Source organism: Carassius auratus, unplaced genomic scaffold (genome assembly GCF_003368295.1).
Source record: "Carassius auratus strain Wakin unplaced genomic scaffold, ASM336829v1 scaf_tig00030164, whole genome shotgun sequence".
Classification (NCBI taxonomy): domain Eukaryota; kingdom Metazoa; phylum Chordata; class Actinopteri; order Cypriniformes; family Cyprinidae; genus Carassius; species Carassius auratus.
In genome coordinates this window covers 79,573-93,314 of record NW_020525830.1, presented here as the reverse complement: position 1 = coordinate 93,314, position 13,742 = coordinate 79,573, and the positions used below count along the sequence as shown (strand labels likewise).

At 37.9% G+C, this 13,742-nt stretch overlaps 1 pseudogene; it reads right to left on the bottom strand.

Moving 5' to 3' along the window:
• Positions 1–5,119: 5,119 nt before the first annotated feature.
• LOC113080036 (cadherin-11-like) overlaps positions 5,120–13,742 on the bottom strand; it is a 55,311-nt pseudogene continuing 46,688 nt past the window's right edge.

Sequence of the window (13,742 nt, the reverse complement as noted above, 5' to 3'; positions counted from 1 at the left end):
GTGAAGGCGTCTGGTCCTGTGGAGCTGCAGCTGCTGCGCATGAAGAAGAATCCATTTGCTGTGCAAAAAACTGACATGTATAAGAGTGTCATGTTTAGTGGTTATTTCTGTATATTCAGCCGTCTTTAACTTGATTGATAAAAGCAATTGGCAAAGACTTAAAATTCTATTTTATCATTTAAATAGTTTATTTAGCGCCATTTTTTTTTTGGTAAGTTGAGATGCAGTTTATTCATATTTTAATTTTTCAATGTATAAATTAGTAATTAATTTATTTAACCCTCTCAAGGCAGGCGTTGCAGATTTGCAACAGTAAAGTAACTAAAAACCTCATTACTCCAGATACATATTTTATGAATCTGGAGTACTAAAAACTTTACTATAGGTTACTAAATTAACTAAGTTACTAAAACTTAATTTGAGCCTGAGAAGGTTAACTTAAGTGAAACACCTAGACTTCCATAGAAATTCACTTTTACTTATTTTTATCCGAAAAATACATTGTTAAATGGAACTGTACATGCAGCATGCACAAATTGTAATAGAAAATGTATGTGACATTTCCAGATTTTCTGTACAAAGACATTTTTATATTTATAAAACATGTCCTTAATTTTTTTGTTGGTCTCTTTTTTTAAAATGTAAATTTCTCTCTTATTTGTCTCTAAATTAATTTATTTCTCCATACAAAATACTATTTTTTATATAGAAGTAGACATTCTAGTTTTTATTAAAGGATGTAAATACATACCATTTTAAAATAGTTTTATAATGTTGTAATTGTTTAATTGTCTTATTTTTAGTACTTAAATTTTATAAATTAATACTTTTATTCAGTAAGAATGCATTAAATTGATAGAAATTGACAATAAAGACATTTATAATGTTCTGGAAGTTTTCTAGTTCAAATAATTTCAGTTCTTTTTAATTTTTTTATTCATCAAAAAATCCTCAAGTATCAGCTTCCATAAAACACACACACACACACACACACACACAACTTTATAGCATTAACATTAACTAAAACCATAATTTCTTTAAATAATTGTTTTAATTTCATTTCACTTGTTTTTTGAGTTTGATGTCTCATTTTTAGTTTAAGTAAACTAAAATCTACATATTGAAAAAGGTAGGCTAATAAACAAAAGCACAACATAATTACTGAAACTGTGACTAAAACCAAAACGAAAACCGAAAATATATCGAAAAGAACAAACAGAATATCACTAATACTATGAGTTTTACTTCAAAATACAAAGTAATGAAGTGTTCTTCTGAGGAATCAGCCCACTGTAATTCTCTTCTCCCTCACACAGTGGTCTTGAGGTAGTTTGGGAGAAAACAAACATTAATTAAAGTCCTTCATGAAGGTTCATTTCTCCAGCGAGCACACAAACAGCCCGAGGATATCATCATCTCAGAGCAGGTGACAGCAGGATCTCTCATAATCCTCATGACTCATGTCATTAGCACAGCTACATTTTCCCGCTTTAAATAAGAGATTGCTAACGGCTAGGGAGCAGGCGGCCATCACGCTATGCTTTTGGCGCTACCAAAGGTAAATTACAAACAGCAGACGACGCTGTCTTGAAGGTATAGTTGCTTAAAACTTTAAAAACACTCTATCTGTGGCGGTTTTTGTGTTTTGCTGAATAATTTAGCGTCAGCTGGCCACATAGCAAAAGGACTAAAAGCCCGCTGGCCTCCTTTCCCTCTAATTTAACGCTATTCCAGTTTACGTTATTAATGGTGGCGTGCCTTTACCTTCTAGATCCCGGCTTTCTTCTGAATAAGTGATTCTGTGTCTCGCTGTCAACCTGTGCAGATAAAAGCAGAAAGTGCTGCACATCATGCAGTTCAAGAGACAGACGGAAAGATGCACTTGATCTGGATCTCTCAACCTGAGGTCTTAAGCCTAAAGCACGTTTCTACCTCGCTTTCTTCTTCGTTTCGCTGGAGTCTCGAGTTAGAAACCAAAGTGACAGTGCAATAAAAATGCATTCTCCCTCTGAACAGAATCTGTGATAGCGGCCTTGTGTCAGATCAAGACACTGGTTCTGTATTTAGAAGTTTGCGGTGTGACGGTCTAGTGCTGCTAGATCTTAAAATAGTGTTAATAATTCACTCCTGCTTAAAAATTTATGCCGTGGATTATAATTACGCACTGGAGCCACACTTTAGGCTGTCATATTTAAAGTTTTCAATGAATTGCAAAAAAATATAAATAAATAAATAATTTTGCGTAAGATGGGCATTTAAAATAATTTCATATGAGCCGTTATGTATAACAATGGATTTTTAGTGAAATTGAATTTTATTCTCAATGCGATAAAGCCTCTCGGATTACGACTGTAACCCTTGTTTCCCAAGAAGGGGAACGAGAACTGCGTCGAAGCTGCGAACAGGCACACTTAGGACGAGAGCACAAGGGTGCCAGGTGTCGATGGAATGTCCAGGCTGTAGAATCTAATAAAAGTGTGAGGGGTGGCCCATCCTGCTGCATTGCAGACCTCCTGGATGGGGGCCCCTGAGAGGAGGGCTCTAGAGGACGCCATGCCTCTGGTAGAATGAGCCCTCACGGCCAGAGGTGAAGGCAAATTGCGCACCTGGTAGGCCATAGATATAGCTTGGACAATCCAGTTGCTAATGGTCTGTTTGGAAGCAGGAGGCCCCTTCTTGGGCGACCCGAAACAGACTAACAACTGGTCTGACTTACGCCATAAGGAGGACCTCTGGATATATATTTTTTGAGATCTGACAGGGCAGAGCAGGTGAAGTCTCTCCTCATCTGCCGTGAGGTGGAGTATGAAAAGCCTGCAGAACCGTAGGCCGTGCCACATTAGTCGGCACCTTGGGCAAATAGCCTGGCCTAGGAAGTAGGATTTCCATGATATCGCCTGGAGCAAACTCCAGGCACCCATCAGATATAGAGCGTGCCTGGAGATCTCCTACCCTCCTCAGAGAAGTAATGGCCAATAAGAAAGCCACCTTAAGGGAAAGGTTCTTGGCCTCAGCCGACTCCAGCGGTTCGAAGGGGGCCTCAACCAACCCTCCGAGAACCACCTCCAGGTCCCAAGTGGGAACCCTGGTACGAGCCGCCGGTCTCATCCTCCAAGCCCCACGGAGGAAACATACGACCAACGGCTGTCTCCCCAGAGGCCCATCACACAGAGTAGCATGGAAAGCTGAAATGGCAGCCACATGCACCTTGAGAGTGGACGAGGTAAGACCAGCTGAGAAGCGATCGTGGAGGAACTCCAGCACTGAAGCCACTGGGCAGTTAACTGGGTCCACCTCACGCTCTCTGCACCAAACGGTGAAAACATTCCAAAACATTTTTTTTCTGCTGTAAAGTTGGCCATTTTAACATGGGGAGTCTATGAGATTGACTCCCTTTTGCAGCCAGCCTCGGCCAGTCGATGAATTGCAATTTTAGTCACTTCCTTGTTGGTTTCAAGAGAGGGAGTGGGAGGTTGTCGCTCGATCAGGACACATTAATATATAAAGGGTCCTCAAGTCTCCTTATGTTAACATCAGAATCTTTCACACAAAACACAGTTAACCATAATAACCCTGCTTATTGCTACTTGCACATTTTCAAGCTCATATTCAATGAATCAGATTTGTACCAAATATGAATATGTACAAGCGTGAATGATATTTCAGAGGCAAACATTTTAGCTTAATGACTTGCATTTCAGTCTCTTCATCACACAAATCTGTCATATGATTTCAGAAGACGTAAGATGTTGCACTTGGCTAACAAACAAAACTACATTTATTATGCTTATATGGTGCATTTAGTCCTCTTGAGAGACTGACAGATCAATGCAAACTTTCACTTTATGGAAAAGAGCACTGTAAACATTTCAGTGGCTTGGTTAATTACTAAAGAAATGCACATACATCTGTGAATCCACATTTACCAAAGTTCACTGTACACTATTTATTGAACATCATATGACAGTCAGTTTGACAAGAGATCATACAACACATTAGAAATGATCTGGATCTTCCAGCTGTGGTTTTAAAGTAGGACTGAATTCAACATTCACATAAACAGATTCAGATTACCATAAACTATCTGGTCCAAAAGGCTTATTAGATCTCCAATGATATTTACATCTGTGCATGAGAACGCAAACAGCATACAGGACAAAAAAAAAAAAAAAAAAAACTATATGAAACAGGATCACATTCAGTTCAGAAGTTCACGGTCTCAAAGTTTCAATTGCATAGGTCCAAAAAAACTAAAAGGGTTAAAGAAGTGAAGCAGTTCAAGAGGTCTAATCCAAACTATAAGCAACCCTGACTAGTAAAGAAAGAAAAACCAGTCTAAAAACGGATAGAAATAAGCCATGCGCAAATCATCTTTATGCATTGACGTGTGTGTGGTTGCAGTGACCTAGTAAAAAAACAGCCTTTTATCGTACCGTTGAGTTTCCTCGCTGTCAAAATCTGTGCGAGAGAGTCGCCTTATTAATACACAAGCGTCGATATGAATTCGTCAGCATCTGTACATATTTCATGAGACCTATTTTTCAAACAATGGCGCTTGTAGGGCTGAAATCAATATTTCAGAAATGAGATGTTTCATAGCTTTGGCTTGTCATGGCGACGTGAATTATTAAGTGAAGTGTAACGGGGAAACGTTGAAAGAGACGACTAAGACACGTGCTGCTAATATGCGTATGTGGAACAAGACAGGCCCTGTTGTGGTGGATTCCCCACCTAATATGCCATATTTAATGAGAAATCAAATCATCACTTACATATTACAGGCTGTGCAAACTGAAACATTTCTGTCATTTACCGAATTGAAAAAATACTGACAGATAATTCAGATACTTTTTCTTGATTTCTCACATTTTGTAAACACTAATGCCTCAATAAATTATTTTAATAGTAATCAGAAGTGAAGAAATGAAGATTTCAAATGCTCTCATTGGGGAGAGACAAGCTTTCAAGTGTAATATAAACATATAAAAATATTGTTTTTATGTATTATTTTAAATTCAAATTATAAATTAACATTGAAATATATAAATAATAGAAAAAATTACACTGGTGAAATAATTTGATATATAATCAGATACTGCTGATTAGATTGTGAGAAAGTTATGTCTGTTTTTTCACATCTTGTGACCATAATAACGGATTATCTCATCACCAAAAAATTATCAATGTATGTTAATGCTGGGTATCACAACGAAAATCTGAGATTGAAATCTGGAAATATGAGAAAGATTTAGATGTTTGTATTTTACTATGTTAACACTGTGTGTGTGGCTGGACGTCAAATGAAGGTGAGTACTGCAACTTACATAAGACTCTCTGTTCCTTTAAACACTGACATACAGGTTTTTGGCAGGTCCATATAAAATTCTCTTTGTCCAGATTGTGCTCATTGGCTCCTTTCAGCACTTATTGCTTTTGAAAGCTCACGACGTGACATCACATCCTTCCCCTTTACTTCCATTTCCTCTTTAGTGTATTGCTTCCAATTCTTCTGTGTTTTCCTCTTCGGCCCGCCGTGTCTCGTTCAAATCAGTTTTTTCATCCTTTTTCCGAATTTCTGACTCACTGTTGTTTTCTGTCTTGTTCATTTCCTCCTCCTGATGTTCTTCTTTTAAATGCTCACGCTGATGTTTTTCATTAACCTCTTTTTCTTTCGCTCGTTCCCTGAAAATATCAAGCAACCTGTCAAACTTGGGTCCCCACTCCTCAAATCTGTGTTTCTGTCCCTCTGTATCTTTTTCAGCCTCGCTTTCGAGCGAGCTGAGAGACGTGGCCTGGGAGCCGTCCCCCTCCAATCCGTACGTCTGCAGCGAGTCGTATGGTGGCTGCATGGGGTCAAAGGTCACCAGGGCTAGACGGTGTTGCAGGAAATCGCCCATACGGTTTGTCAACGAATCTGCACCTGCCTTTTCTGAGTTCGCATGGCCAACTTTCCCATTCCCCAAGCCCAACCCCCTTTCACCCAGCCCTGCCCCTCCTGGAAGGGGCCTCACTAGGTGTGGCACATAATTCTGCCCACCCACTCCATACAAGCCCATTAGTCCGGCAGCTTCTGGGTAAAGAAGTGTCGTCCCAGTCAAAGGTATCCCTCTGCCGCCTCTTAGCAATGTACCTTCCATCGTTCTGAACGGCATCTCCGTCGTACCCAGGCTAGATGTGCTCTGACTGGTGCTGATGAGCACAATGTCCCCATTCTTATCCAAAGCCGAAGCGGGGACGGAGTCATCTGTGGTGATGGTGGAAATGGAGGCACGTGTGGTCAAGCAGTGAGGGGATGGCTCCGGTTTATGGCTCACAGAAGTGCTGGAGGCCTCTGAGCAGGAACCGCTCTGACTGGAGTCCTTCACGAACAGAACCTGATCCGAATGCACAGACTGAGAAAAAAAAAAAAACTGTGAGGAACATGGTCAGGCTGTTTAATAGCTCACTATTTATGTACTACATATTTATGCACTAGCGTTCAAAAGTTTTAATGTTTTTCAGTCAAGTCTCTTCTGCTATTATTTGATCAAAATACAGTAAAAACAGTTATATTGTGAAATATTATTACCATTTCAAATAACAGTCTTCTTTTTTTATATATTTTATAATGTAATTTATTTCTGTGATGCAAAGCTGAATTTTCAGCATCATTACTCCAGTCTTAAGTCTCACATGATCCTTCAGAAATCATTCTGATATTCTGATCTGCTACTCAAGAAACATTTCTGATTATTATCAGTGCCGAAAACAGTTGTGCAGTGTCATACTGACCCCAAACTTTTAAATAGTAGAGCAAATCTCTGGGATCTCAAATTTAAAGAGCAAAGATTTTTAATATAACATGAAGATTTAAACATTCTATGATAAGAGAGCGCATTTTTTCCTATTAATTTCCTCCACAAGCATAAAAAAAAAAAAAAATTAAATAAAGTTTAAAGCAAAGAAAATACTTTAAATCAATATTACTTATACTAAGAAGCACTGTGCACCATGTAATCAAATATATATAAAATGAGTATAATTTTTAGTTTCGTAATTTTTGATATAACTGTAAATCAATATATTTTATGGTTATTGCAAAATATAAGAAGTTTGAGATTATAAGAGACCGACTCACTATTGGCCACTAATTGAGCTCATTTGCTTTGATTTTCATTGACATATTTAGCAACATCCACTTTTGTGATTGGTGGATCTTTTATTTTTTATTTTTATTAAGTTGATATCACACCAATTTGTGGCTTTAAAGGAATCACATCTCATCACTTAAGAAATGTTTAGAAATTATAATTAAAGAAACAATTTGTTTATAAAGACAATAGATTGAATTTGCACTCCTTGAATCCTGCTGTTCTGCTCTATAGGATTGTAATGTGATAAATATTAGTGGGAAGAAGTTTACCTGATCCTGGCTGAGCGTGTGGCTCTCAGAGATGACCTCACTTCCTGTCTCGCTCTCTTTTGGAATGCTGCTGGTGGATCCGTCCGCTCTTTTCTGTTCTAATCCATCCCTGTTCTTGCCGATAAATACTGAACCGGATTCTAAAGGGCCGCCAACCTGGCCTTGGCTGCCAGGAAGAACGTAGGCCAGTTTGGCGAGGTCCAGCCTGGAGCTGAACGGGCCGAGTCTGTTTCTCGAAGCTGGAAGTGTCTGGATACTGTAGCAGTATCGTCCGTAGAGAGGTGCAGAGACGGGACGGCGCGGGTCCAAACCCAAACTCTGACTCCAACTGAAGGTTCTAATGCTTTCCAAGTTATCCTGAGAATAACTGTTATAATAACATAGAAATTAGGAAATAAAAAAATTATAAATTTGTTTAATTAACTATTGAAGCCTTAAAATCATGCTTTTGTTAATTTTGATTATTACACAAGTCAAAAATATTGCATAATTAAAAATGACGAGATAAAATCAACTTAACTCATAATTATTACTTTTTTATGAATAATTAATTTTTATATTTTGCTCAGAAATTATTATATATATATATATATATATATATATATATATATATATATATATATATAACAAAATTTCGACTTGGTATCTCATAACTTCTCAAAATTGTGACTTACTGTCTAATATTTTTGACTTATAACTTTTTGTTCACTTATATCTCTTAATTATGACTTTGTGCTGATTTGGTGCTTAAGAAACTTTTATTATCAATATCGAAAACAACTGTGCTGCTTAATGTTTTTGTGGAAATTGTTATCTCTTAATTATTATCTCATAATTTAAACTTTTGTCCTCAATTATTACTTAAGCATTTTCATTTTATAATTATTACTTAGTGTCATAAACGTTTTAATCTCAAATTATGCATCTTACAATTTTGACTATCTCATAATATCTTTTGACTTGTTATCATAAATGTTACTTTTTAATGCTATGATTATAACATTCAATGCATTATTTTATTTTTTCGTGGCAGAAATTAGCTTCCATAGTTATGCTTTACCACATAGTTATGAGATGATGCAAATATTGCATAAAGCTTCTGTTCATCTACACAGATGAAGCATTTCATTGGGAAACAACATTCCTTGCAACTTTTGCACCAATACCAGATAAACCAGATACTTCTAAGTTACCATAAACATTTTTAATTAAAAGATTTGCGGTAGTCCCTGTCAGTTGAGTCTTTAAAAATAGTCTTAAGAGTTAAGTATTTCACCAACTTGCCCAGGAGTATTACAATGACATCAAATAGCAATATGATGGATAGAGGACTAGAACACAGAGTGGGTTTGAACAGCATAAATATTAACTAGATGAACTCTGCACTGAAACATCTGTCAGATTTGCATTGTGAAGGCTCATTAAACCGCACACACTTCTGAGTACAGAGCCCTCATTAATCAGATATACATTTAACATCATTTAACATGACTGAGTGCATTTAGAGCAACCAGAGATTCGATAGAAAGATACACCTGTTTTTGTTTGTGGTGAGTGTCAGCTTATATTCAAGCTGAATGATTCACATGGACTATTGATCTAATATGGATTTTCTAAGCCAAATGTCAAGAAATGACATGAAGTGATTTGAAAGATCAAATAGTGGCAGCAATAAATCTGGGAGATTCAAGTGATGAAATTAGATGTATATTTATGTGAACATTAAAGTCATTGTAAACACACACACACGCACAAACACACTCACATATTCTTGCTGTCCCGAAGCCGCCGTGCTCTTTGCATGCTTTGGGGGGCACTCTTCAGGGTCGCTATATCGAAAGCGACCGTATCTGCTTCGCCCCCTCCCTCATCATCATACGTGATGATGTTCTCCCTGATCTCATCATCCTCCACTGGAGACTGTGTGTCCCGTTTCTGCCTCCGCAACAATAATGAGAGCGCTGCCACTACTATCGGGCAGAAGAGAACGAGAGAAAAGTGACAGGAAGTTATTGCCATATTTCATGACTAAGGTACAAAATAGACAAATTCTTGATTTACACTAAATAATCAATGAAAAGAGGTGCTTGACCTTCAGAAATTATCCCAGCATTTGATGTGTTTAAAACTCCTTTTCTTGCTAGGCTGATTTTATATTAAGTGAAGTGAAGTTTCATTTTTGATCTGCATTATCCCATCCAAGTGCAAACACAAACACAGCAGTGAGTATAGTAAACAAACACTATGTATAGAAGTTAATTAGTTTTCACAAATATATATATATATATATGTGATTTTTTTTTTATGACTCCCCTCATTCCCTGTGGATTTGCTTGAGCTAGAAAGAACTACTGAACATAAATAAAATGAGCAAAAGGATTTTAAAAAAATACCCTTAGAAAGTGCTACTGCATTACTGCTCAAATGATTCGCGAACCAGCTCCGAACTCCCGAACTGACTCAAATGAATCACGCTCCGAACTCCCAAACTGAGTCAAATGATTCGCGAACCCGCTTTGAACTCCCGAACTTACTCAAATGATTCGCGAACCCGCTTTGAACTCCCGAACTTACTCAAATGATTCGCGAACCCGCTTTGAACTCCCGAACTTACTCAAATGATTCGCGAACCCGCTCCGAACTCCCGAACTGATTCAAATGATTCGTGATCACCAAATTGACTAAAATGATTCGCGAATCCGCTTTGAACTCCCGAACTGACTCAAATGATTTGCAAACCCGCTCCGAACTCCCGAACTGACTCAAATGATTCGTGAACCCAAACTCTCGAATTGATTCAAATGATCCGCGAAGCCGCTCCGAACTCCCAAACTTACGCAAATGATTTGCGATCCCTAAATTGACTCAATGATTCGCGAACCCGCTCCGAACTCCTGAACTGACTCAAATGATTCGCTATCCCGCTCCAAACTCCCAAAATGACTCAAATGATTCGCGAACCCGCTCCGAACTCTCGAATTGATTCAAATGATTCGCGATCTCCAAACTGACTCAAATGATTCACGAACCCGCTCCGAACTCTCGAATTGATTCAAATGATTCACGATCTCCAAAATGACTCAAATGATCCGCGATCCCGCATCGAACTCCTGAACTGATTCAAATGATTTGCGATCTCCAAACTGACTCAAATGATTCACAAACCCGCTATGAACTCCCGAACTGACTCAAATGATTCGCGAACCCGCTCCGAACTCCCGAACTGGTTCAAATGATTCACGCTCCATTCCCCGAACTAGGAAGAATTAGGAAGCATGCATTGTGATGGGTGCTCTGAAAAGCGGCAGCACAGGCAAAGGATTAAAACCTCTATTAAAACAGATGTCCAAATGAACATGCCAGTACACTAAAAGCACGTTCTGGGCACATGGAGAGGTGGCGGTACACTCAAGAGCTATATTTGTAAGTGGTAGTACTGAGATACTGGTGGTACCGGCCCACTTAAAGCATATATAGGAATAAAAAAAAAAAGTTCTAAACATCGCAATATGGCAACAATATACTGCAAGGAAAATGGTCCAAAATCTAGTTTCTTAAAAAAGATTCCAAATTATCTGTAATTTGGAACTGAGACTTCAATATATTGGATAAGTATTAAGGTTTATTCAATGGTGTTACTAAAAGCTTTTTTTAATGTTCATTTTTATTTAAGAAAATACAAATGATAGCTGTGTGGTTTTTGCAGAAATACAATTATGTCATGGTAAACATTTCCAAGAAAATGTAAAAATATAATATAATAATATCTACAAAATTCCCAGTGAGAAAATGGTGCACTAGTACACTTCCAATTTCAGACAATTTTTTAATTATCATACAATGTTGCCATATTTTCATAATTTTCTGTAAAGTCATGTTAAATAAAGTTAGTCGGTTAACAACAAATAATTTTGGATGCAGAAAGGCAGTTTGTGGAGGTTTTTTTTTTTTTTTTTTTTTTTGGTTGGAGAGGGGGGTTAAAGGTTATGTGGCTTTAAATCAGTATACATTTGTTTACTTTAAAACTGCCCTTTTATTTCCGTAAATCCTTTTTTTGCATGTGAAAAATTGTTGGAAATTATATGTTGCCATAAGGCTACACATTAACACACCAAATTGTTTTTGTAGAAAATGCCTATTCCACCTCTCACTGCACTAGCAGCCTTATTTAGTAAAGTTTGAGTGTTCAGTGTCATTTGGGGAACCTTGAGGGTGGGAAAAGTTTGCTCCGCAATCTCAAAATTCCATACAATGCCCTCAGCACTCATCAAATGCTGTTTATTATTATGACCTTAAATGCACAAACGAAACCCAAACACGTTCATTAGCAAACTCAACTGACAAACGGAGGAGAAACATCGAAGCAGGTTGGTGGAAAGGCCAGAACGACTCACAAAAACACACACAGTGCAGATCAAAAGTTTGGAGACACCTTCTCATTCAAAGAGTTTTCTTTATTTTCATGACTATGAAAATTGTAGAGTCACACTGAAGGCATCAAGGGCTATTTGAGCAAGAAGGAGAGTGATGGGGTGCTGCACCAGATGACCTGGCCTCCACAGTCACCGGACCTGAACCCAATCCAGATGGTTTAGGGGTGAGCTGGACCGCAGACAGAAGGCAAAAGGGCCAACAAGTGCTAAGCATCTCTCGAGGAACTCCTTCAAGACTGTTGGAAGACCATTTCAGGTGACTACCTCTTGAAGCTCATCCAGAGAATGCCAAGAGTGTGCAAAGCAGTAATCAAAGCAAAAGAAGAACCTACAATATGATATATTTTCAGTTGTTTGACACTTTTTTGTTATGTATATAATTCCATATATAATTCCACATGTGTTAGTTCATAGTTTTGATGCCTTCAGTGTGAATCTACAATTTTCATAGTCATGAAAATAAAGAAAACTCTTTAAATGAGAAGGTGTGTCCAAACTTTTGGTCTGTACTGTACATATATGGAAGAAAAGCTGCAATTTCAAGACAAGCCAGGAGGCAATGCTGGATGAAGACAGGGAGTGATGGACAGATGTAGCAACAACACATCCTTAAATCAGACGGGTACAAAGATGGCGCTTAACCTGACGACATGAACTGAAAACCAGAACTGACCCAGAAGAGTCGACACACAGGCCAGGATGGCCAGCATAGCGGCCGAGCTGACGCCCAGCAGCAGGGAGTTTGACGGTAAAGGCAAGCACGCCACCTGTCTCTCCCAGTCCGGCACAGACGCTTTATCCTTCTCGTCCGTTTGTTGTTTTCGTTCTTCTACCCACATGCCACCGTTTTGGCACGGACATACCGTAACGGTAACCGTTCCTGTACTGCTGAGGTCTGACACACCGTCACGAAGCATTATGGGTATTTTTAGAGTAGGTAAAGAGGAAAATCGAGGAAAAGCCTTCAGGGATGACAAGAGCACCAAACTTGCCGTGTGGTCTGAAAGCAAAAGAAATTAAAAACAAACAGTCATTAGACATTTGACACATTGAACAAAAATATTATGTTCTCTCTCTCTCTCTCTCTCTCTCTCTATATATATATATATATATAATTTATTTGTATGCATACTATATACACATTTTTATAATTCAAAATATTATTTTTTCTAAAATATATTTTATATTCCTAGTAACCAGATCATTTAATAAACAAAAAAATACAATAAATATTATTTATATTGAATAACAGTAATATATAGAGAAATGTTATATTAAAAATGTTAATTATTATTTGTTAATATATGTATATATATATATATATATATATATATATATATATATATATATATATATATATATATATATTTCTCATTACATTTTTATATTATTTACAATACAGATGTTTTCCTCACTCAAGCCTTTCTAATGTCTCTGTCTGTGTTCCACTGCAGAAAAATAACAGCTTACGGGTTTAGCCAGACATGAATGATGAATACATTTTAATTTTGGGGTGAGCCATTCCTTAAAGCAAATTAGAAATCAGCAGATTGAAGCGGCGAACAGGACAAATGAGCGAAATGAAAGAACGGATTGCCGGAGCACAGAGAAGGGAGTTTGCCGTGTTCACTGGAGTAGAATGTGACAAAAAAAGATAAATGGATGAATGTAATGAGGGTGGATATATGTCTGGACAGAGACTGGGAGGGAGATTAGGAAAACTGATGGGAAGAAAAGACAGATGGATGACAAGAGAAGCGAGCACACCTCCCCGCTCTCTAATGGAGAAGTTGAGCGAGCTGCTGGACTCTGCAGGAATACTGAAGTGGATGGGAGAGTTGTGGCTGCTTTGGTCTTTATCCATCGCTCGAATCACCTGCACCACCTGAAATGCAAATGGGGAAAGA